Source organism: Acanthopagrus latus, chromosome 11 (genome assembly GCF_904848185.1).
Source record: "Acanthopagrus latus isolate v.2019 chromosome 11, fAcaLat1.1, whole genome shotgun sequence".
Classification (NCBI taxonomy): Eukaryota; Metazoa; Chordata; class Actinopteri; order Spariformes; family Sparidae; genus Acanthopagrus; species Acanthopagrus latus.
Window position 1 is genome coordinate 19334845 of NC_051049.1, and position 23785 is coordinate 19358629.

A 23785-nucleotide genomic window follows, 5' to 3' on the forward strand; every position below is an offset into this window, starting at 1 on the left:
TTTTTATTTCAATTTGTGGTCTGATGTCAAATTTGTGGGTGGTGTTTGCCCTCTTTTTGTAATAAGTGATCACTGGACAGATCACATTTCCCAGGAGAAACGACAAGGCAGAAGCTTTTGAAGAAACCCCGGTAGAAATTAGGGGATTATATCTTATAATTCAAGATCATTCAACAGGTCAAATGCAAAAGAGAGGCCATTATATTAATGTTTCCGAGATATCTGGATGATTCTCCTACATACCCGTTGTCTATTCCAGGAGGGTTCGTTTAAAACATATTGGACTACTTTACTGATTTGAAGATTAGCCGATTATCCAAAAGAAATGCTGTTGCCATAACTTTAGAACTAAAAACAAGGAAGGCTTGAGAAGGGAAGAGTTACTGCAATATGCTAACAAAGATGCCATTAAAATAGAAGCAAAACCAGAGTCTCATAGCATTTTTAGTTGTAAAAGAGGTTAATTAAAACACGGGTATGCTGAAACATGGCGAGACCATCAATCTTGTCATGTTGTAGTTATGTAGGAATGTAGTCCACATTCTATGCCCAGACCTTTGAACCCACCTTCTCCAGTGAGTCAACTGAATCCTTTCACCATTTTCAAAGTAACTGGTGCTTATAATCGATTTAGAGCAGCCTAGATAGCAGTGTCTATCTTGTCTCGTTACGCCATTGTTGTCATCACGTCTCCATGGTTCTGGTGCACAGCTGGACAATGCTTGACAGCAGCTTGACAAAAGTACCACTGATCGGATCGATTGCTTTTCAACCAAGAAACTGGTGTTGATGCCAGTCGAATTTGAGGTCTGACACCAGGCAAATTACTGATTATATCTACCTGAATTGTGGGTAAGATAATCAGGTGTAATATAACACAATTTGGCTCCATTGGGAAATTTTCCACATGGACACCTGTGGACCTGGTCAGGATTCAGTGACTTCTCAAGGAGACTTCAGTGCAGGACGGAGGCTCATCGACACACATCTTGAACCCCTGTGTTCTCACTACAATACTCTGACTTCAGCCAGGTTGATGGCTGAAAAATTTGAATTGCAAACCTGAGCTGATATTAATTCTGTGTTGTTTAATGTATGAGTACTGAGAATATAACTGTGAATCTTTATGAACCTTACTTGATGCTGGAGGCCTACAGAAGCTGGTCTGTTACCATAAGGCCACTGGTAAGAATCTCGAGACCAGAGACACACTTTCTGTCAACAATCGAGTTGAGGTCGAAGGGGCCCTCATTAAAAAACATCTCACCCTTTTCAGACTTAGTGGCCAGCAGCATAAGACAGGGCTGTAAAAGTAAGCTCCTGAGGCAAATCTTCACTCCTGCTTGTGAGAGGCAGGTATTTTCTGCTGTTAATTTCCTCGTATCTGCATCATACAGTGGGGCTTTAACAGGCCACAGGAGCTTACGACACTGACAGTGAATGAAAATGTAATCTTTTAATTAAATGTCACATTAGGCACACAATTTACCACAAATGAGATTACTGCAGATGAGATTTGAAGTGTTGCTTTATAAAAAGACTGATGACCAATCCTCCTTCAGGTCAGTAATCGCCCCTAATATACTTTGTTCTTATTTATTTTTTCCAATTATAAGCCTGACTCATTAAGACAGCACTCCAGATTCCTGCACTCCAACATCCAGTGGGCTGTCATAGAGTTTTAACTGAGTCTCACATAACTGCACGTCCAAACATGACAGCATGGAGTGACAGTGCTCGCCTCTCGGTCCGAACCCCTGCTGGTTAATTGAATTAGATCTGCCACCATACAGACATGTATGATAAGCTCTCTATGCATTGAGTCCATCTTCTCTACTATGAACATTCTCCGTTTTTCTTCCTGCTTCAGAGGTTCAGTGGTCTTCACTTCATTTGCACTGAGAAAAGAAAACGTGACAGCTGACATAACGTGCCCATGTAAATAACTAATATTTCAAAAAAGCTTGAAAAATGCCAGCATGGCGGTCTTTCCACCCCTGCACTGAAGGTTTTGTGTCTTATGCTTCCAACCAAACAAACCGTGGTGTCTGTCAATACTTCGCTTAACAGCTCTCAATTTTCAAATGAATTCACTTATATTGCTTCACAGGGGGCGTGTTCTCATAAAGCATGCTGGTAAACTGGCAAGCTCAAAGCCTGCACAACTTGTGCTCTCCAAGTGATAGCATAATCCAGTTTGCTGGAACTTAAACAAGCGGGTAAGGGGCTTGTTTGTGTTCCGTTTCTTTTACATATATCTATCACAACTGCTTTCTTTGGATCTGCAAACAACATCTTGTGCAATGTCAGTTTGAATGTCACATTTGGACTTCCCGCAACTTTCCTTGTTAAATGCATCAAGCCAGACTCATTTTGGAAATGTGCTCCTTTAAATATGACTTAAACGGTACACTAAAAAGACAGCAAATCTTCTGTTATCATTTATCACTTAAGTATGTCAAATAAAAATTCACAGTTCTACTAATACAATTAAACTGTGGCAATTATCCTCTATTTATGTGCAGCATTTCTGAAAATAATGCCTTAAAGTACTTTGATTACTTTTCTGTTGTAATGAGTATGTAACACGTTAGTTTTGCAGTCAAAGAAATCTATTAAATTGTTACAGCAGTCTGTCACTGTAATAATTTCCCTGTTCCTTTTGTTTCCACAACAAATAAAAAAAGAAAACCCCATATGCATTCACACCATTTCAGTTTCTCCTCTGTTTCTTGGCAGGCAGCAGCCAATGCAGCCACCCTCAGACGTGTCAGTGCAGTTCTGTTTGGTCAATGCACAAGTGTAATGAGATGGCCAGAGAGGGAAGCCCCTGGCTACAGTAATTAGGCACATGTTGAAACGTGATGTACTGCGAGCTCTACAAACCTGTGTTTTCCTGTTTAATACAACCTTTTTCACTTCAGTTAAGAAAGTGACATGTTGTGTGAACTTGTTCGAGCCATACACTCTCCTGCACCCACTAGATTTTATGGTTTGTAATCAAACAGAAGATTAATAAAGACCCGTGCAGGGGCTATTGTGTCCTTCATTCCTGTTATTATTAGCCTGGAGAGTTACAGATTATGGGCAGTAGATTGTGCCATTCAGTTTCGGTATGGTCAATCAATTTAAAGGAAGACGTGCACCTCTGAAAAGGTTTTCATTTTGGGTAATTCAGAAGTTACTTTACTCAACTGGCAACACTAATATAACGGGTGACTTTTCAAAGCTGGTTTGAGAGTCCCCTTTTTGCAGTTAGCAAAACCATCCTCTCCACATCCTGCACTTGCACAACTGCTTTCTGTTTTTGAGGCAGCTCTCTTTGTTTCTTTCATTTCTTCAGGCGCTTTTCTTTGCTTGGCCTGTTTAATCATATAAGCCGCCACTGGGAGCGCTGCAGTGGGTAGCTCTCCCTGTTCGACCATTCCTGGTGTTGGTACCAGGACAGGAGGTTACAGGTACACGGATAACCAGAAAATGTATTATCTCTTTTACTGCATGAGCAGCAGGAAGGGAGACACAGGTTACCAACCAAACTCTCTATAACAGGGATTACTGTTTGAATCCAGAGCTATTTAACACTTATTTTAATTGCAAAATAATGCTTACAGCGGCTTTAATGCTAGTAATCTTGTAAAGTAACAAATGATGAAAAAAATTCACACTACCCAACACTGTTAATGAGTGAGCACTGTCTTGTTTTTATTTTGTATGAAGCCAGCTTTGTATTTGTGAATTGTTTTGTATCTCTTTCTCTTTTTCCATTTAATGACTACTTGTGTACAACATTATTACTATAAACCATTCCGATATCTATGTGGTTGCAGATGCTAGATGATTTTACCCCTCATGCTCCTCATAATTGTATGCCTAAAATGCCCAGCAATATTGTCAAATAATTAAAGTTGTCTAGTTTTGATTTAATACCAGATAACATCTGCCTATTTGGACAATAAAGTTGCTCTTCAGTGCATCATACAACTGCTCATTTCCCTCCCTCTGTCCTCCCCCACATTGGATACTCTTTCCTACACTGGTTGTTGTATGGTTTTATTTTCTCCAACTCGTTTCTCCCTCCTATGTCTTTACTTTCCCTTGACATTGCTGCATAGTACCCACAGTACAGATATGTGTTACGCCGATACATATTCATGTCTACATATAGCCATATTTAGCAAGCCATATTTAACTACCACTGATGCTACCACAGGGATCAACGCTCCCTTGCCTGCCAGATATGCAGAACGTTGCGTTGACCATGTGCAGAGGTGTCACCTACGTATAGCTTTGTCAAAATTCTTCTTTTATGGTGTCTGATACTTTTTCTGCATTTCCACGTGAACCATCATCCTTTATCCAAACACAAGCTGAGGATAGCTCTGCCAGGTACGTGCTGAACAAAGGATTGCAACCTGCTTTCACACCCAAATTTAATTCTAATGCACATATTTTTGATAATGTAATCAGTTGAGAAAACTTCAATTTCTGTGAATATACTCCAAATCAACATGCTCGGAAATTACTGATGGGGTGATTTATCTCTACTCCGCTGTCTCTCCTTCTTGATTTTTTTCTCTTCCCTGTTTGCCATTAACCCCTTGTCCTTCTCCTTGTGTCTACATGTCTCTGTATTGTCTCGCCTCAGCTCTGCAGGCTCTGCTTTGGCAGTCTAGCGAATGCAGGTTCAACAGGAGGTAGCAGCTTGCTGCAGCTGATGAACAGTGCAGCACAGGACAACCAACGTACCTTCTGTTGCAGCGAGTGCCCAGCCACTTCAGGGCTGTCCTACATGGTGCTACCAGCCCCCCTAACAGCCGGCTGAGGGGGAGAGCCACACACACACACACGCACACACACACACACACACACACATATTCACAAACAGATTTATAGACTTTCACAAATGTATAATGTGAAGGTTCCTTTTTTAAACGTTTCATAAGCAATGAAAAACTGTGTGAATGCAGTGCCTGAATACAACACTGTGTCGTGATGTCCTGTTAATGTTCTGTCTCGGGATAAAACCAAACAAACAACAAAATGCACACAAAACAGGCTATAATTGTTTTCATACGATAACATAACATAACTGTGCTCACACAAGGACACACACCTGTACAATTGCTGTCACTTTAGCACCAGTGCACCCATTTCTCTGCAGGGTAGTGTGGCATGATCCAGCTGCGCGCGGTAGAAGACTCTTGAATTCCCGTAATTTGCATGTTGGATACGAGCACCTGTCTATTTGAGTATCATCATATCAGAGTCATCGTACAACAGGAGAAGATGTGAAACACCACTCAGGACAGATTACTCTGCTTTTCATATTAAGCAATGCCTAAATAAATCCCATGTAAGGGGAAAAAAAAAAAAAAAAAGGAACAGACTGTGAAAAAACAACTGCACAATCAATGGAGACCAGCAATCAACCTCAAGAAAGCTTGGTTTCTGTTTGTTTGACCATTCTCACTCTTTCTCTTGACTTGACTTGTTGAGACGCTTGTTTTGTGATTGGACACGCGATTGCCATTCCTCTTTTCTTAACACTACTCAGGATTGGAGTGGACCTGTTCCCTCTTGGATGAAAATTAATGTCACACTCACTCCTTCACATAGTTACCTTCCCTCCCACCTCAGGTAGGGGGCCAGCTCTCTGCCCCAGGCTTGTCAAGTACCCACTTTACTCCAATAGTAAAGCTATACAACAACAACAACAAAACAGCATTTGCAGTTGCTTTTTGATGTTCTTTTATTTAGATCAATAAATGTATTGGTTGAAATGCAATAAGGAGGACACCTATGCCTGCAGACATTATCACATTTACAAAAAAAATCGTGTGAAATTTGAATTTCAAGCGTGTGCCCCATAGTAACTGGTGTTGCCCCGATGGAGAGGCACCCTAAAAAAATAACCATAACTGTATAATATGTAGATCTAGCAGAGTAGACACGTGACCGATGGCCGCTAAGGAAGACAGTACATGATATAAAGCATATACTTTTTATATTTACATAAGCATCTTTGCTTGTAGTTACCTTGAGGGACAAATAAAAAAGGTGCTTTAGATTTGGTGAAAATAACCTATTTCATTTTGAAACATGACGTGATGCACACACCGGACACAACAACAACAACAACAGCACACTGGATGCATTTTCTTATTCACACAACATAATGAATGTAGAAATCTGTTGAATGTTGATAACTGGAGGATGGGATGAATTACATCCATGACATGTAGGAAACCTACGGAGTTTTGATATCTAAAGCATGAATGGCCCCATTTTCCAATATATTCTCATCACTGCTCTCATTGAAGGTCATTTTCACCGCAGACACTGGACCTGGAAGCAGGACAGACACATGTGTAATATATACCAATAATAATGGCTGCTGTGCTTTCTTCTCCTATGACGAGTCACAATGTGTGGTGTGAAACAGGTCCGCTGGGTAAAGTGTCTCCAAGATCCATCCATAAACAGTCTCATTTTTCAATATCAAGCACATGCCTCCAACTGAAACCTCTCTGAATTAATGCTCAGGTTGATTTCCTCGTTTGAGGTGCCAAGGGGTGTTAAATAAAACTCCTCTCTAGCTGTTTACACAGGAATGACGAGCTTAATCTTTCATCGGATCGTTTCATATTACCGTACAAACAAATGACATTTCTCTGTTGAGAAGCAATATACTCGGAGCTGGTTAACCATGAAGCAGTTGTGTTTAGAGTATGTCAGAAGATGCATACTTTTGCTTTCACATACTACAGAAGGCACAAGGGAACAATGTGTAATTCCCTCTTTGGTCATTCTCTGGAATTCAGGGCTTTGCATACTGTGGAACATATTTTCTCTGTGACTGACTGAATTATTTAAACTAATTAGGACAGTGCCCTTAATTCCAGTCAAACAATATAAACAGCCTATGTTTGCAATTTGTCTGAGAAACTACCTCTCGCTGTTGTGTGAATAATAACTTCCTCTCTCAACAGCAGAACCGGTGTGACACTTTTATTCGGCCGCAAAAAGCCTCAGTGTCCAGTCACGCCAGAAAGTGGCACAGCTAATTTAATTCACACATCCTTGCAAAATAGGTGGTAATGGACATTTGGTGACAAAGTGAGCATTTGCTGGTCTAAGGTCATGTTCAGACAGACTTTAACCCTGTGTGAGAAAATAGCAGCCCCCCTCATTCATTGCCAAGCCCAGGTGATTGAAACAGCAAGTGTGCCAACCAGGGGCCCCATGAAAAGGCCTTTTATAGGCCGGCGAAAAAATGTGATGCCGAAATATATAAAACTATGCATTTTAAGGATATTTTGGAAAAGAACAACATTACAGTTACTTGGTTACCGTTCACTGTCTCCCGAGTTGTCCGCATGCAGGTCTAATTTATCTGCACAACCGTACACTCACAGATGGTGGCATTGGATTTGGGGTGAAAAAATACATATATGAGGCTATATGGTCATTGCAATTTAATCTTCTGATTACCAGAAAATATAAACATTTCTCTGATTGTATTGAGAGTTGTATTGAGTCACACAGTCTGCATGGACCAGAAATGTTCTCCTCTGTTCCTGCTGCAAAGCAGGAAGGTGAGAGTCCTGAACTACTGACCAAACATTCTATTGTAGTGATAGCTGAATTTGAACTGTATTACATAGACACATACATATGCTCTTTTTATTTCAGAACTGTTTTTGATACATGAAAATCATTCTGAAATAAATATGGATTATAAGCTATTTTTATTCTATAGGGGGCTGACAGATAGCTACAGCTGATGATGATGATGATGATGATGATGATGATGATGATGATGATGTTCGGACTACATGTTTGTTTTAATTATACACTGCCTCATTGATCAACATGATCTTAAAGTTGGAATTATTCTCCACTTCAGTTCTTGGCTTTCTTGGCCTACTTTTAACCCTCTGGAAATGATGGTGGATCATCTGGCATTAACGTTACTGTCTTCTGAAGGCCGTCACAGGATTTTAAAGATTTTTTTCAAGCCATGAGCATCATAGAAATCTTGAAATTGGAATGAATCCGCTGATACCAAACATGTCATGCTAGCTTACTGGGAAAGGAGCTAAATATGGCTCAAAATTTGAACTGTTTTTACCGTGAGGTCCGCGACCTCAATGTGAAATGATTACTTGTAGTAATAATAACTTTCAGTCTCCACTTAATGAGGGATGAGATGAGGATGAGGAACCTGCTGCTGCTGAAACTAAGCTAGACTCATGGCTATCTGACTGCCTTCAATCTTTCGAACTGCTGACATTAGCTTTAATGCTCTTAAACTGTGTTAGCTGTGAACTGTGCTCACCTTTCTTTTGAAAGAAGTGGTGAGGACTTGTCTTCCCTCCCTTTGCTTTCTTTCCCTCTCTGCCTTTTCCTTTCGTTCAAGGCTCCCTGATTTTCCTTTCTTGGGGAAAAACATGTCTTGATAAGCAGCACCCACTCCGCTCCTTAAGCCTGGGAGAGGCTACCTGAGAGGGTGAGAGGGGCCTCAGACAGCCCCCACTATTTTTTTTTTCAAATAGAGTAAAGTCTCTGAGCCGATTTATTCTGCCATTAACGTTAGTTATGACAGTAATCAATTAGAAATTAAAAAAAAATAAAATAAAAACAACATTTTTATTTCAGGACTTTTGAGGGCCCCCTCCCTCATTGGGGCCCTGGGTAATCAGTCCCACTTTAACCCCAAGTTCGACACCCCTGGTGCCAACACAGAGGGCTGCGACCAAAAAACAGTACATTTTTATACATTACCAAAATGACTAAATGGGTAGATTGCAAGTGTCTCCTCAGGTAAGATACATTACATTCCTTGTACACTTGCAGTTTGGTAAGGTTGAGGAAAAATTTTGGGATAAAATCAACTTTTAGTTATGTTAGTTAAGTTCTGTAACTTTAGTTGGCAACATATCTACATTAAACTACCTCACATCCTGCTTTGAAGCTATAATGATAACTACAACTACTGGAGGTTGCCGCCTAACAGAACATGTAAATATGGGTTGTGATAAGCTGCTTCAAATTGGAAATATATGATCCTTGCAGATGAGGACCACTTACAAAAAAGGCAGAACTGTTAAATCTTAACCTTTAACTTTTGCTGGACAACAATGCATCATCATCTGTTAAGGAGCTGTGGCAGCCGATCAAATATATGCAAGCGCGGATTCCTAGATTCATTTGCCATATGATCATCATGAGAAAAGATCTCTCTTCGGTCCTCGCCAATCCCTAAAAAGCTCAGCTCTGTCCTGAAAGTTGGTCAATGATCTCATCATTGAACAACAATTAACATGTCAAAGTTCACCAAGATTGAACTCTACACAAATGCCACGAGATGTACTTTCAGCAAATGCCACTGTTGTGGTGATTCTGTTGAATTGAATTGATTCCAGTCTGAAAAGCTGCTGCTCTCTGCTGGGATAAATGGTACAGGTGCTGCAATTTTAGCTTGAAAGCCCCTTCAAATTAGGGACCTTTAGGAGAATAAAAAGGCAGAGGACACACATCAGTAGCAGTTCAGTGGTAAGTGACAGAACAGGCGACTGTCCCCAATAGAATCACCATATTTTAAGCTTAACCTTAGGATGTTTACTTTCAATTCCATATATGTCGACCCTTGTGCAATTACTATGAAAGAAAATATGGACACAATAAAAATATCAATTATTTAGAATGCATGATACTTTAGGCACACCAAGGACATTTTCAGAATCATCTCTCGCTCTAAACTGCCTGCATTCATATTAATATGAATACAAACGTGCAGCAGCACAATAGTGGTAGTGACTCTTTTTGGTAATATTTTACTCAAGAAGTGAATTTTTAAACTGTTAATGACCAAGTGGTATAAATCCTGAGATTAATTAACATCTGATGCACTCGGCCAGTTCCCACTTCAGGCTGAAGGAATCTGCCTGCTGTAATGAGATGAGCATCGAGTATGCTAGTTTTCAGCACCTGAATGGATCACTGAACAGCTGCACTGCTCTGGCAAGCTGAGCCAAATATGAGTTTTCATCATACAGCTTGTGTGCCAATAATACTGGGCACTGTCAGTCAGTAAAAGCCCCAGAGGGAAAACCATAGTCACCACCCACACTGCTCAATGTAAGCTAAACTGTGTCACAGCAAATTAAACACTGTATACAGTCAATTTTTCCACAATGGATTAAGGTTGTAATTACTTCCATTGTGATTATGGCACTGTGTGGTTTGCTTGGCTATGTATGGAAGCCCTGAGGGGGCAGAGGGAGGTTACTACCCGGGATGAGCTGTTGTTGAAGAGCAGGAGGCTGATTCAATTTGAGCACTCCATCCCATTACCAACTTGTTCTGTATCAAACTTGACACGTAGAATTTTTAACAGTATCCAAACAATGTGAAACTATTTGTTTTCTCTCTTACAAATGGTATTCCCATCAGCATTGTTTCTTGCTGATTTTCTACCTCGCCATAATTGACCATCCTGCCCTGAACGTACAGACATATAGGTTGTCTGTGCAAGCAGCTTACTAAGACACATATTGACATTTATTGTTAGGTGGCAAATGTAGAGCCTGTAGTAATTATGACTGGAGCAAAGGAGACAATCAGGTGAGGTAGAGAGACAAAGTCTGCCTCCAATGTAGGACTCAAGGGACTGAAGAACATGTTCCGTCTGACACCAAAGGTCAACAGTGACTTGTTTTATCTGTAGTCATCTACAAAATGATGTTCCTGTTCATGTTGCTAGTGTTTACTTCATATAACTTAGGTACACAACTTATGTACTTATTTTAGAGAGAAGAATAGAATAAACATTGGCAAAGTACGTTTCTGCAAAGCATGGCTGTGTTGAATCTTTACTGTATGTCTCTTTAGGTCGCAACTTTGTGTTTCTCTGGGTTTACTTTTAATTTCCAATGTAATGTTCTGACAATTCTGTGCTATTGGTTAGGTTTAGGCACAATAATCACTTGGTTAGGGTTAGGAAAAGGACATGTTTTGGCCTCAGTAAGTGCACAAGCATGTATTGTAGTAATGGTAGTAGGTATATAGCCTGTGAACTAATAAGTAGTTTGCAGAAACTCAACATTAAATTCTGATGACTGGGCTGGACTTTTAGCTGTTTTAACTGTGAAACTATGATCCCAAACCTAACAAGTCCTTTGGAACTTAAACGTAGTCAAACTGCCCACGTGATGACAATGACCCTGTATGTCTGTCACAGATAACTATTCTGATTATTTAAATGATTTGATTTTTATATTCTCTGATACATTCACTCCTTTTGTCTAACAGACAATGAAGCAGGTGTTGAGACTATCTTCCTCCTGTTGTCTCATTATTGTCAGTGACTTTGTGTCTTTTGGATGGGTCCCTAGTTATGCTGATTGGATACACATCCAACCTGGCATTGATACAACAGTCTGTCCCAAGTACGGTGTGATATCCAGGTCTCCCCTAAGGGAAACCTCGACTTTTCAACTGTTTAAGGGTCTACAGATTGCTGAACGCTGGTGTTTGAATTCCTAACCCTGCCATTTTCTAGCCTTTGAGTAGTACTTAGTATGCCATTTGGCGTTATTATTTGCCCTTTAATGCTTCTGTTTGTCACTGCAATGACCCTTACTAAGCCGGTTTGATCCCAGCTGGTCCCCTGTTGATGTATATGCGATCAGAATGACAGGCCTGCTGAGGTGATTGCCCGCATGTCCTCTCCTTTCAGCCTGCTGATTCATTTGTGGATGCTCAGATCCCCTGTGGTTGCTGGCCATTACGGCCAAGGTTTGCGGCAGCTCTAAAGAACAGTGGGCCTGGCACATTCACTTTCATTAAAACATCAGCTGCACTCACAGCTGGAGCATGCGGACAGTGTCTCTCAGCATCCCATTCATCTTACTGGCTCTTTGTTGTGTCGAGCCAAATCATCGAAATTGCACACTATTGTTAATGAGGTGATGAAGCACAAGGTTGTTTTGTGGAAATATATTGAGGAAATGACTCTAACAATAGGTTGGAGCCTATACATCACTTAGGAGCACAAATTCTCTTCCTCGCTCTACAAATAACATTCTCTCAGGGAATAATAGCTCCATTGTGTGCACTCTCACTTTGCAACGCGTCTTTGTTTCAGCCAACATGAGAGTCACTGCATGCATTTTGTCGAGGAGCATCCAATTATACTAGGCTAATGGGAAACCCTTAAAATAATGAACCGCTTATAAGACCTTCGTAAACATAAGAGTTCATGATGAATTAATGAGTTCATGTGGAAATAATGAATAGTTTATTATCTATTGCATCATGGTTTATTAGTTCTTAATATCTTAATAATAGATTAGTGGCTCATTAGCATTCATAGGATTGTCGAGGTAATATATTATTTTGAAATAAAATCTAAACACTGAGTCCTGCAACAAGGGACATTTTACTGTTGTGACGCTCAAATCTGTTGCACTAAACGCAAACTGCAGCATTTAAAGCACTGTGTGTCTTAATGCAATGTATCTGCTTTCAGACTTGGTGGGTTTTTGCAAGACACTGTATTTCTTAAAGGAATGTGTATGTAGTGAATTTGTTCCCTCTGTTTGCGTTTGTTCCTTCAAGGTTTGTGAGACTCTCTCAACCATCTTAAAAATAATTGCAAGTGGAAGTGTGCAAGCCTCACTCTGTTTCTTAATGTCATGGAGCAACTGCCCCAAAGGTCCCACTGCAATGTTTCTCATTCTAGCCTCTCGTGCCATGACATTCACAAGACAACAGCTGAGACGCTGACATCAAAAGACATGCAAATAACAGTCGAACACAGCATTTGACATACAATTATTGTGTTACCCCTCAACTATTACAGCTCCTATGAGATTTAATACAGACACAATAGCAAGAGAAAATATGTCATGTTTAAATACAGTAATGACAATGTGGTGTTTCAAAATATCATTAGCAGGTGAAGCAACAAAATCCCATCAAGCTTACAGTGTAATATACTCCGCTATTATGTATTCAGTGGCAGAAGCTCTGGATGGAGTGGGCCACACATTATTGAAGTGAGACTTGTGCTTTCTATGTAATATGGGATGAAACAAGCTTGCATTTATTGATCAACAGCTTTGTCACAGTGCACACACAAAACGGGTCACATGCTTTGTTTCAATCCTGAGGTGTCTTCCTCCTAGTCCCGCTCTCTGTGCAAGTGTAGATACTGGCAGCTGGGAGAAATGTAGAACGAAGGTGGTGCTGGGTGAGTGGCTCTAACTCTACTTTAAGTTTGGGAAAAGATCATGCTTTAGATTAAAATAAGCCTCTTTTTCTTGAGAATCATGTATCTGATCTACTCACTTGGCAGGTTTGTTACTGAGGACCCAAGAATGAGCAGTATCAAATTTGGTGCAATTTGGACATTGGACGTGTTCAATATTAATACATGTTTGATAAACAGCTAAGACCACCCTGTGCAACAGCAGCGCTGTGGCTTCAGCACTGGGACTGCAGACTGAAGCTGGGCTCACGCATCATCCCTCTCACCTGATCTCATGGAGAAGCAGATGTAAACAAATGGAGGTTAGCATGGACGCTCCTTTATAGCCACCGCCATGAGACTTTACAACAGCAGTGGAAGCTACAGTCTGTCATCTCACTGGCAGTGAGATTTTAAGTTTCTGTTAACAGTAGCATGCCAGCTAACATTATGGCTAAGATGTTAATCATTGCTTTGAAGCAGTGTCAGCTTGGTTGTTGTGGTCTGGCTGGAAAGGTACAGATGCAATCATCCAGATTTTAAATTGTACAAATCAAATATGTTTGTTACTATCAAAGTGGCCTTGATGAGTCCGTGAGCATGTCAGGAGGATTACGACTGGATTTGTAAACCCCTCACATTACCAGATACTCTGTGCCAAACAAAAGGTTTTGAACGAGCACTGCACAAGTTGATCACATGTAAGAATGTACTAGAGGTACTAGCCAGGCACTAGGCAGAGCACTCTTGGTAAAAAAAAAAAAAAAAAGAAAAGAAAAGAAACAATAACATGTGTAACACAAAGAGGTTTTGTAGAAGCTTGCTCAAAAACCCAAATGGCCACGTATTGTTAATTTCGATGATACTGCTTTGAAAATACTTCTTAATTCAGATATTGACTGAACCATTGTTGCTGGCTGCTCCAATAACCATGATGAATGAGGAAGAAGTACTTGTTTTGTTAAGTTTTTAAAACTAAAACTGAAAGACAAAGTCGTAAATGAAACATTAACAACACAATGTCAGATTTGCAAAAAAACAAACAAACAAGAAAAAAACTCTGGGTTAGAAATATCGACTGTTGAGTTTCAGCTTCTTTTCAAGCGGAGATTTAAGTGGAGATTTTGGATTGAGGCCTTTTGTATAATCAAGTTATTCGCTAGGTTATTTTGGCCCGCCGCTTCCCACACAGGGCCACTGAGGCTGTATTGTGGGCAGAACAATGTGATGACAGGGCTGTCCTTTGGGAACATCTAATTAGTTCCACTAGGGGAGCAAAGCAGCAACGCACCGTGCCCTGATATTTGGCTTGTGCAGTCAGCGGAAAGATAGCCACAGGGCCCACTTTAATTGCAAAAACGCCACCAGAATGTGTGTCTGCAACTTCACCTGTCCCTGATCATGAGACCACAAGGGAGTGCCCATCCTTCTATGTGTGTGTCAACACACACAGCATCAGTGTGCGTTCATGTGTGCAAATGTGTGAGCCTCAGTCTGTATAAATATGCACCTGTGAGTGAGTGGATGTGCTTGTGTCAGCCTCCGACTTGTCTCCTCTCGCTAATCAGTATTTGCTTATTGATTCGCATAACCCACCAGAACAGAAGAGGGGGGGCTGATTCATCTTGAACTTGATTCAGCTTGTTCAAGGTGCACTTTATGGTTATCCATTACTCACCATGTTTCCTCAGAGGGAAATTCCAAAATCTAGGTATTTCTTTCACCACAGAAGAGTTGGCCGATTTTAAAAAGGGTTCAGGCATATGTGCAAAATGCTCCTTAAATATGTCAGATCCATAATTAATATGTCATTTTCATAATCTGTGGCACAATAGGCTCAAACATCTCAGCAAGGCTTTTTGTGGCCTCCTAAAATGGGCCTGTGTCAAAACAGAAACAACCTTTACAACAAAACACAGACAAACCAAGAAAGGCTTAGGAATTGCAATTTAGTCATCCCCTCAATGGATCCAACATGTGTCAACATTAGGATACTATAAGAAATAATTAGCATTTCTGTGTTTCTTTTTCTTTTTTTTACTATTTTAACACTGAAACACACAGAGAAACATAATCACCAATGCCTTAGCATGTCAGTCCACTTTAATTAAACATCTGAGTTTGATAACTCACACGAAACCTCTGCAACTTTACATATGAAGCAACTCTGTATAGACTTTGAATACGAGCAGCGTGTTTACTTGATTGATTTGTCACGGATGCAGCAGGAAGCTGACTTAACAAGAGAAGAAAATGTTGATGTTAAATCTTTGCAAGATCTGTGTTTTGTGAATGTGTGTGTGTGTGTGTGTGTGTGTGTGTGTGTGTGTGTGTGTGTGTGTGTGTGTGTGTGTGTGTGTGTGTGTGTGTGTGCACGTGCGCATGGGTTCGTGTGTGTGCAGATATCAGGACATTCCTGCAGCGCATGAATAAAAAATGTTTCCAAAGTCTTGGGAGCAGTGAATTATTGAGGAGGCAGTAACGAGGCAGACACAGGGGCCAGGTGTGGGGTTTCAGCAACGTGCGTGTGTGTCTTTGCATGTGCGATGTGTGTGTTTGTGTATTTGCACGCACGCAAGCAAGGCGGCAAGAGATTGGGACTGAGGAAGGGGTTCGGGGATTAGTTAGAATTAGGTTGACTTGGTCAACACCGGCTTCTGGCAAACAGAGCTGAAAGGAAAATATTTTCTTATATGAGGAAAGAAACATCTTCACAGTTGAGTCCCTCTCTCTCTCCCTTTCTCTCTCTCGCTTTCTCTTTCTCTCAGTCTATAGACACATAAACTCGTGCACTAATTCTATATATACACTACCGGTGGGGATCCTGGAGAGGAAAGCACAAATATGTTGAGAGCCTGAAATTATGTGAAAACAGAAGCAGCGAAACTGAGAAATAAAAGGACTGCAAGGTAGAACCAGAAGATAGAGAGACACTGAAAGTGATCAAAGTAATTACTGAGACCTTTGTAATACTAATAAAGGAAATTAGAGAATTAAGAGGTCTTCAAGAAAAGAAAACATACAAGAGTTGCACAGTAGAAAGTAGACAAAGTAAGGAAAGTCTGGAAAAGTGTCACGTTCTGACAGGTCTTTGTTATCTGAGAAGCTGTAATTCTTACTCATGTGGACAGTGGCCACTGGTTATGGCCAGTGCTTTGTTAGTGAAAAACAGTGTTTGTCACATATGGATATATGCTGATAAAGCGTGTCGATGCACAACTGACCAGACCTGGAGTTAATGATGCTTGAATGACTTTTAAAGTCCTGCAAAGTGAACTATACTGCGACGGGATCATACCAGTCCAAACGCAAATCTATTGAGACAGTCCAGAGACAGACATACATACAAACTGACAAACATATAAACACATGGCAAAGTATTCCAAACTATGTCTGTAACAATACTGCAACAATATGTGTCTCACATATGAGGGCCAGGGACATAAAAGTGTCTCCAGGACCACATTTTGCCTATATGAAACATGCATCAAGATCGCACTGTATCTGCCTTTACAATACAATACTTAGGGTTTAGCAAGAAAACTACATAAGAGTATCGAACAAACAAAAAGACAACGCAGACTCTTAAGATTAAAAGGAATCAACTTTCAAAACGTCGTGCCTTCTTGCATGGGATAATAAAGTAGCTGAGTATCGTTCAGTAAAAGAGTTGGCAAGACGCAAGACACACGTGCATGAATCTTAATTCTAGTCTGATTCACTCGCGGGCTAATCTCTGAATTACTTGTTTTGCCTTTGATGAAGAAGCCAGCTCCTGAAGGGGCTTTCCAAAGAATCAGTCAACCTGTCTGCCCCATGTTTGGAATGTGTTAATAACGGCTCTGAAATACCACATTGTGTGAAGCGTTTACACCAAGTAATGCATGACAGGTTACTTCTTCTGCAGCTGAATACATCACATAGCCACTGGCAACTAAAGACATACTGTTTTGGGGTTGGTTAAGTATCATGATACCAGGTTTTGCCATGCTACCATCATTATACTGGAATGGTAAACAAGAGGGCTTGCAACCAGAAGCCGATTCTGGACATGACGGACAGGATTGATATCCCTCATCTCTTTATTAGGGATTGGGCTTAAATGCTGTCAGGTATATCACATAATGAAACACACTGCAAAGAAGTCGTGGACTTCAACAACAACAACAACAACAACATATAGTGTGCTGTTGTGTGGAGGCTTGTGGCTGATAAAAAAGGACAGTATGGGGAAACCTGCTGAAGGGGTCAACAGGTGCCATACGATTTTGTCTGCAACACAGAGGAGCAAGGAGTATGCTCTGCGACTTAACGCAGTATTAATATGTGTACATGCTGTCAAAGTGCCCTTGAGCAAGACACTAAACCCCCCGCCTGGTACTAGGACTCTTCTTACCTCTAATCCCTCATGTCACTACATCTAAGAGCTGTGTGTTTGACAGCGAGACACTGAAACCTCTTGCCCCCTGGCTCATTATTGGGGATTAACATCACCCTTTAAAAAATTTTAAGTCGGAATTCTCGGAATTAAGATGTTTTCCTCAAACCTGTGTAAAATGGTTACACGGTAAGAATGCTGGGAAAATGTGCAGTGCTAGAGGTTAAGCAAGCATTAATACACAAACAGGACAGGCGAACCAAACATAGGAAGGGGTTGGCATTTTGTTATCAATTATGAATGCCACTGATTGCATGAAAAAGTCACACCTTCACCCTAATGATTGATAAAGCAAAATAACTTATCGTACCCTTTGAGGAGGAGCAGTCGAGCATGGCACCTTTGCTTGTGTACCTGCGCAGAAGAAAAAAAAACCCAGTGAACTATCAAAATGTCAAGGTATCCCTTTGAGATGTGTTTTTATCTGCTTGTTCCCTGCAGTTGACAGTTTCGATTATGGTTTGCTGCATTTTGCTTTGGTATAATAGAAGCATGCCACTCTGGCACCTAAACACAATTTGGTACAGATTCATTTTTTGAAGGTGCAGGCAGGGTTACATGCTGCTCTCTGCATGCTGTTTTCTCCGACACTGACAGACCACACTGGTTTCATACTCAAATGGAAAACCAAAGGGTGCTGATGTTGAATCACAGCCACTACAACCTATGCAGGTGTCCGGATGAACCCATAAAATAATACCACCATTGTATAAAGGATTGATTGAAATGGGAGAAAGGAGTCTGAGTCATGTTGTCTGGCACCTCTGCAGGCTGTTAGGGTTAAAGCCCCGACTCGGCGGGAAGAAAGGCTGCTTTCCCAACAGGCAACATGAAACGCCTCGGAATATTTATTGGGGCTCACAGGGAGCAACCTGGCAGCTGGCAAAGTCAAACAGCTCGCCTGAATGAGTGCGGTCAGTACGAGTTCAGCCATGGTGACAGAACCCCTCCCTTCTCAAGAGGCAGGTTAGCTCTTCAAGGGGGAATAGCTTGGAATCGTCTGGCATTAGTGGTTTGGGAAGGATTTACAAATTCATTATGGGTATTTAAACACCTAATTGTTTTTTTTTAAGAGTACTAATGCTCTTATTCAAACAACAAGGGATCGTAATATTTGAATAAATGTTGTCTCTCTTTGTTAGGGTCAAAGACAATATTAATAAATCACTATTCTGTATGAAATTATGGTCATGATTTGAAAAAAACAATGATGATTAATGGTTGGAAACAAGAAACATCACCTATTATCATGTAATTTTTTTCAAATTTTTTTTTTAATCCAGCCACAGCTACTCTCTCTGTGATCCAATATTGTGTAACATCAGATAAAACCCAGTAACAACATCAGCTGTGAAGGATTTGCAACCCCGATCACACATGACCACTTGTAATCATGACCTAAGCTTTATGCCATCCCATTACTGCACGTGAATTCCCCTTACTGAAGAGGCTGTTGGCTATGGTTGAATGGAATAAGCCAATAGTCTCGTAGTCAAGTCAGCAATTCTTAAAGGATTTTTGCATTTTCCATAGAAAAGAACTGCCATAGCTACCACTGACTAGGCACTGGAGGGTTTTCTTTTTCTTTTTCTTTTTTAAACATATCTGGCTTGATTGAAAAAAAAAATAGCTAAGTAACATTATCAGAAAGGATGTTATTTTTTGGCCAAGATTCAAAACAATTACAGTTAAATTATCAGTCTTGATACGGCACCTAGGATACATCAAAGTCAGCACCACCGTATTAAATAAACATTTATAAGTTTAATAGTCTTCCCAGTACTGTTATAAGGCTGTCTATCCCCTCATCTAAGTCTCATGAATGCAGACCCCTGCTGCTGGCTCATAAACCAATGGCCACTTCAATATTACTGTACACCAGCTCAGCTCCTTTGAAAGGCACACATCATCAATATTACTTATTCCCTTTTGATGCGCTCCACTAAAATAATTCCACTTTGATCAGTGGAACACTTTATTATTGTATTTATGCCATTGTTTGAAGCCTTAGGCACACAGCTCTATTCATCCAGTTGGGGGCCAAAAAGTACCGCTCTCTCGAGTTGAAAAGAAGTGTCCTAGATTGAGTATTTACAAAGCTGACTGACCATTTGCAGATTGGAGCTTCCATGCTTCAGTGTGTCTTGACAATGACTTTAAATTCCCTTATAGGAATGAACAACACTCTTGTTTGGATATATTTCCTTGTATGATCATTTGATAATAATGGTAGAGAGCAATGCCTGACAAGCCAGTCCCAAATCCGCCCTGACACCTTGACACAAAATTGAACTGCATTCAATTTTGCGTCAGGGTGATGTGCAAATCTTTATCATTAAGTTCTGTGGAGAACAGATGCATTCAAATACCACAAAGAGAGTCCAACACAGGATTGTCATCCAAGACAGTGGTAATGGTGACTTGTTAAAACCTACAGTACATCCATAAGATAGCAGATGTAACAAAATGTTACTTTGCCTGATCACGTTTGTAGCATCATTTGTTCCTTAACCTAACTCAGTGGTTTTGTTGCTTAAACTTAACCAAATTGCCACTATTACATGTTTGGGTTTGTTAACACAACTGTGAATATTATCTGATCTTCTTTCCTTCGATGTTAACAGGAACAATAGGATACCAGTTGTGCTGTTTGTAAATGGTAAGTGGACTGTACTTGTATAGCACCTTTCTAGACTTTGCAACCACTCAGAGTGCTTTACGACACAAGTCAGCAGTCATCCATTCACAAACACATTCATAATAAATATGCCACCTGCTCATCAGGAGCAATAGCCATTCATACTCACTCATTCTACCAAGAGACCCAGATACCTGCAAAAAAGCAACATATCATTTAAATCAAGGCTATCTGCTTCAGATACTGTTTTAGATCATCTGGTAAACCCCCGGCATCAACTGCGCACAGCAATTTCTGGAGCACCACCTGGCAGGTATAGCAACAGATATCTGTAGTGTGTGGCGGAGTGCCAAGGCAAAGCACATTAATAGAGTCAAATTCTGATGTGTTAATGCGTTCCAACATCAAGAGCATTGCAGGGCAAGCCCAGAGAATGACAGGCATGAGAAGACAGACGAGAATGAGCAGGGGTGGCTCGCAGAAAAGGACACAACCAGAGAGGCAGTGCATGGAAAAGACAGAGAGAGACGAGTTGAAGGAGATAAGGAGTGAGAGAGAGAGGGTTCAAGGAACAGCTGAGAAGAAAAAGGAAAGAGGGAAATGAGAGGATGCACAGATAAAGAAAGAGGGACGAGGGAAGGGGTGATCGGTGTACGGCGAGGGATGCGATACATCCAAAATAAGTGTTGTGAGCCATACATTTTTCTTGGAAATGAGTTAAGATGAGGATTGTGATTACAGACTCACACAGGTATCTGAACAGCTGTTCTCTCCTCGCTCTACCAGAGAGCATTAAGGCAGCCCATACAGCAGTCTAACCTTCAGGTGCTATTCTTAAAGTGACTCTAATCGACAGCCGCTGACTATATTCAGCTCATTTAAGGCTTTGCTAGAAAGGCAGTCATCGAGCTCATCTCTAACCAGCTTTCACTTCTGAATAGTACCCTCATGGAAAGTGGCATGTACTTGACAGAGATCCATTAGGCTAATGCTGAATCTTGCTATATAGGCCACGCCCATTTCCGCCTACCATTTTTTTTCCGCAAATTTGCGAAATGTCGCAAATCTACTTTTTCCTCCCAGGCGATTTCACTGATTTGCACCAAACTTTCCACACAGCATCTGTGGACGCTCCTGACAAGAGGTTATTAAAATAATTTTGATACTCAATACTCAAGTTATTAAATAACTTCCTGTACATTTCGGTCAAAACAAAAAGTGTTGCATATCTCCACATTGGTGTGTCTGTGACTACTTCCCCATGAGCCCCTGAGGCTCTATGCAAAATTTTCACTCTTTAAATTGAAGTATTTTATATCTCAACATTGGTTGATCGGATTAAGACAAAACTTGATGCAATTTTTGCCAATGCCCTCCTGAGGACAGCCGACAAAACTGTTACCAATCTGAAATTCATAGACATGGTATAGACTGGCCCCTTTAGCTTTCACCTACATCACACCTTGTGGCCATGGTGGTGCAGTCCATTTTGACCTTTCGTTATAAAACCGTCAAGTCTTTATAACTTCCACACACAATTTGTCATCTACTTCAAATTGCTCAAACATGTACAGGGTGTTGCCTTGAACACGTCTACGCAGCACACCCCAACGGCAACATGCCTTGACATGCGTGGACTGCGAGGGCCCGTTCATCACTGTTTGCAGCTTTAATTTTATTTAGCGTTTGCAAGTGATTATATAGATTATGCGCTGCATGTGTTGCAGAGGCACATGGAAAACAATCATGTTTTCTTAATCGAGTATTCACATCTTGTGCTTACTGTCTTCTCTGCAGAATTAATTGAAAAAATGAATTGTGTCTGATGTGCTTTTTGATAGATGCTTATCTTTGACGGGCAGCACACATCATCTTCCCATAAGGTCTGGTGCCTTTGTACCCAGACCTTTGAATTGGCACCCTCTGCCGTGTTGATTAACTCTAATTTTAATACAATGATGAGCCTGCCACCAAATCAATGTGTAAGTGTTAATTGGAGTTTCTTGGCTTGCGTGTTAATTTGCCCCCTTCGGCTTTAATTGGGTGCTGACAGGCAATGCGTCTATCTGTGGCGCAGAGACCAGGGTGATGTTGGCTTATTGTTGGTTGGAAGTTGCTCATGAAGCGCCCCGGGGTGACAGTGACGGTAAGCAGTGTTTATGAAATACATTGTCACATCTTGCTAGTGTTCGGTGAAAAATACATAACGGTCTCGTCAGTTCCTGTCCATATTAAAGCACATGGGAACAGTTTTATTCCAGTGATGTCTTTTAATGTCTTCAGCTGATTGACGAGTTGACTGACTTAAGTCCGGGGAGCATGCAGGGGACACACTTAACAAGTGGGTTAGAGTGGTGGAATCATATTAAATATTCACATGTTCAACACGTCTTAAATTACATGATGCAAATGTAAACATAACTTGTTTTTAGAGGTTGTTGTTCCTGGCCGTGGTGGGCTCAGGATGTTTGTGGGGCTAGGGTGAAAGTTGTGATACATTTATATCGAAGAGAGGACTCTTCACCATATTCGGTCCACTGCAAAGGCCAGCGGATCCTGAGCCTCAAAATTCTTTGTACAATTTCGAAAATTAGGAGAGACAGAAGCTACATTCATTGCTTTGAAATCCCGAACATAACAGAACAGTGCTGCATGCTGACACATCACATCATTAATCCTGTGATTCCAGTGGAGATTATGCACAAATCATCACAGAAATTACAAAGACATTTTAAACTAAGTCATGGCTGTCGATGACCTACTATTTATCAATTTTACTTTATTGATTATGCAATATAACTTCAACTCAAAGCACTTTATCTCAGTCTCACTGATGCTGTATTTACCTTAAGTTTAATACTGAGGCATTAAAGGTGCAATATGTAAAAATGGGCCACCTGTTTAATTAATTCTCTGAACAAGTAGGCAAGAAGCATATCACCAGAGTAACTCACTGCTGCTAACTGTAGTGCCCTCAGTTAGTTAGCTCAGTTCGCCATGCAGCTAGGGTTAAGACCAGGATCCCAGGGACCAGGGCAGTGTTTGTGTTCACATTGCTGGTACAAGGGCCTTGGTTAGCTGGCTAACGTGCTAACTTAAGTAGATATCTCTGCAACACAATGTCACAACTGCTATTTAGTCACAATGTTTTAATAATCTTACTACATTGTGTAACATTTTCAACAAAAAATGTGAATTAGCCAGCTTTTAACTTAAAATTGCCAACAGCTACATATTTAGTTATACTGGCAACACAGACTCACATACATTTGTTTTCTGTCCAAAGCAGTAACATTCCTGCTTTACCTGCCCCTGAAACCTTGTCCTCTGGTTTCTGAAAGAACTGGATTTCTGTCCATAAGGAAAAGGTGTCTCCTCTTGCTCCCGGCCTACATTGAGGGCGACAGTGGCAGCGTCCCTCCAAACAACTTCAGCTTGTTTTGAAAGTTCAGAGGAA